The sequence below is a fragment of the Gopherus flavomarginatus genome, chromosome 6 (assembly GCF_025201925.1).
Source record: "Gopherus flavomarginatus isolate rGopFla2 chromosome 6, rGopFla2.mat.asm, whole genome shotgun sequence".
NCBI classification, from domain to species: domain Eukaryota; kingdom Metazoa; phylum Chordata; order Testudines; family Testudinidae; genus Gopherus; species Gopherus flavomarginatus.
In genome coordinates this window covers 29801305-29804763 of record NC_066622.1, presented here as the reverse complement: position 1 = coordinate 29804763, position 3459 = coordinate 29801305, and positions in this window count along the sequence as shown.

The following is a 3459-nucleotide window of genomic DNA, read 5'->3' as shown; positions in this document are numbered from 1 at the left end:
GCAGGCCTGCTGGGGTGTGCACCACCAGAACAGGGGGAGGCACATGAGCTGGGTCAGGTGCCCCTTCCCCTTCCCCCCCACCCCCCCAGATCAGGCAGCCCTGGTACAGTGCAGGCACTGTTCAGCCCCCTGCCTAGGGTCCCCCAGTTAGACTGAGCTCAGCTGAGCTGGGCACCTTCTGGCTTCCTTCCCTCAGTCAGTTGGGCAGGCATTGTATTGTTAGGACTGACCCCCCCTTTTCTCCCCCCTGCCCCCCCACAGTGCACTCCCTTTCCTGGCTGTGTACCTGCTATTCTTGCCCTATGGGGCTTCCCAGAGCTGAGCTCAGCTGCCTGTGGCTGCCATGGAGCACAGCAGTGTCCTTGTGCTGAGAACTCCCCTGCCATTTTGGAAGACTCAAAGGTGGGGGAGAGAGAGTGCATCCCTTGACCCAGCTTTGGGTTCAATTTTAGAGTGGGGCAGGTGTATACCTGCCAAAGGGTGGGGGGAGCGAAATTGCAATTCTGGCCTAGACTGTTGCAGTAGCAGGAGTGCTGGCCTGTTGCACCTGGCTACAGAGCTGGGGATGTTTTGGGGCAACTATCTCCCCCCAGCAGTGGGGCAGCATCTTGCATGCTTGCTAGGGATGACCCCCTCTCCTGCTTGTCAGATGCTGGTAATTCTTTCACTGCCATATGTGGCCCATGGAGACTTGCCCCTGCTTCACTGTGAGGCAGAGGACTGGATAACTCACGACCTTTGGGAGTCTCTAGGGTTCTGGTGTCTGTGTTGTGGTGAGACCTGCTGGGGATAGATGTTACTGAAAGTGTGTGGGGGCAGGGGGGTGGTGGCGGCAGGAATTGGCTCTCAGGCCTTGCCAAATTGCAGGGCTGCAGGAGGGACATGCAGCCCTCACATGAACTTGCTAGAGGCTATGCCCCCTTTTGGAGCAGTGCCTAACTCTTCCTTGCAGGGACTAAGTTTTAGGCTGCTGCCAGGGTGGCCTACAGAACTTTGGGGCTTGGCTCTGACTAGGTAAGATTCCCCTAAGCATCTTGCACTGGGCCCTCTGCCCACTATGTGGGCTGGGCTTAAGGCTGTATATGGCACCTCTTCCTGAGGGTGGGTGAGAGGGGCTGTTTCCCAGGACATGCCAGGTATGCTTCTGCTCATGTGTCTCCTGAGTTGGTTCATGGTGCACCCAGCAGCTTGCCCCTCTAAGTGGGCATGGCCCAGAGGGCTGCCCTGCTGTGGTGCCTGGCAGTGTCCTCTCTGGCCTTGGGTTGGGCGTCCCGTCAGCTCCCACTGTGGTGTTGGCTTGGACCACAATCTCTACGCCAAGCATCGTAAGTAAGATCTCTGTGCTGTCTGCCCTTGATGTGGGGTGAGGCCCTGGCATATCACACCTTCCCCTACCCTGCCTGCCTTAACTGTATGACACTGATCTCCACTAGTTGGTGGTTTGTGTGTACAGGTGCGTGTTAAGCTTGCTGCAGCCCCTGGCAGGTTCTTTAGTGCCATGGGCAGAGAGGACAGTGTATAACTCTCACCTAGAGGAAATCGCTGCACCCTTAACACGGAGACCTAGTCCTGCCCTTCATTGCTGTACCAGTATTTGACTTGCTTCCCTGTGGCAGGGGGTCAGGGCTGGTCAGCACTGGATTGGTACCTGCCCCTGAGCTTGGGAATGAGCTGAGTGGGTGATAGACCTGCATCAGCCAATGCTGCTTGGGTCTGGGTGTACCTTTGGGGTAGGGGCCCCTATATGTAACCTGTTAAGTGAGGTCTGGAAAATGCACATCTCTAGCTGGGCCCTGCAATTGCCCTGCTGTGGCTTTGCCCCCCTCACTGCCAGGGCAAAGTGTTCAATTTGCACTTGCTCCCCCTAGGCTGGGGGCTGGATCTGCCACCACAAGCAGCACCAACTTGGGAGGATCTGGGACAGGATGTGGGGAATTAGGGCAGCAACTGGGGGGAGGGGCAGGGCCTTGTCCAGCCAGGTACTTCAACTGTCTGGGAACTTCTGCTCCCAACCTGGGTCCCCCAGGGCAGGGAGAGCTTACAATCCAGAGTCAGCCCAGGTCCTGCCTCGCTATCTGTCCCCTGTGTGGGTGCTGCTTCCAAGCATGGGGCAGAGAGCTGTGCCCTAGCTGGAGTATGCCTGTATTTGACAGGTGCATGTGTGCTGCTAACACATTTCTGTACCAAGGGCAGTATTGGGGCACAGTTTCCCTCACCTGTAGAGGAAAGAGCAGGTGCCTTTATTCAGTACAGGTTCAGCCAATGGTAGCTGAAGTGAGGGTGGGCTATGCTGAGCCATTGTGTCCCCCTCCTAAGAACAATCCACTATTTTAAGCCCTTTGCTGTCAAGAAATAAGGTCACTGCAAGGGCAGAAGAAACAGCAGTGTGAGTTTGCCCAGCAGCAGGAATTACCTGCTAAACATGCATGTGGGTGCATGCACACCCTGGTTGCTGTGTCTCTACATGAGGTGAGGGATCCCTGCACGAATGCCCCCATGCTTTCCCCCTGTGCAGGGTGGCTGCATCTCCACACTAGCTAAGGGCTCTTTGTATAATCAGCCTTGTGCCCTACTCCAGGGGCAGCTGCATCTCTGCTGGGTGAAAAATCTCTCCAGCAATAGCCCAGCAGTTGCACCCCAGAGGTGGCTGCATCTCAGCACTGAGCCAGGGCTCCCTGTGTAAACAGCCTGCTAAAGGCGCTGGGATGAAAGGCTTTGAAAAATGGAAAATCTTGCTGTGAAAGTCCAAATGAGGTTATTTCTCAGCAGAGCTGGGCTATGTGAAGCTATGCTGTTCAATCCTTTACTACAAGAAATTCCTATGGCCTTTTTGAAAAGTTCTGGCAGGGCTATGGATTGCACCTGGCCTTTGAAATCAGGCTGTGGTAGCCCTAGGGCTAGGGACGTGCCTTTTGATGTTCCATGGAAGCTGGTGCCTATCTGGCTGAGTTCTAAGCTTCTGAAAATGCCCCATTTTCCTCCCCTATCATTGCTTGATCCATCAGGATTTTGGCAGCAAGACAAGGACTGTCAGCATTCACCAGCCCTGGCTGTGGCCTCTGTGGCATCTCACCTCTGCACCTGGCTGGAATGCAGCTACAATGGATCATCTTCAGAGTATTTCTGGGCCCAGGAGAATGGGTGCTGGGCTGGGAACCTGCTATACTAGAGTTGTTTATTGGTTGCTGTTAATTCTGTGCGTTTTTCAGCCCCTAGTTCAGCATGGAGGGATTGGGTACTATCCCTTTAAACACCTGGGAGCAGGCCCACTGACAGCAATTCTGGGCCTCAGGGCTTCCACATACCTGCCCGGTTGCCTTTGCCACCATCTGTACCACCCTGTGGTCTGCCTGGACAATTTAAAAGGGCCTGGGGCTCCTGGGCCCTTTTAAATCATACAGGGCCCTGGGCTTTTGCCCCCACCCCCCGCAGTTCTGCCTGTGAGTCCTCTCCTCATGC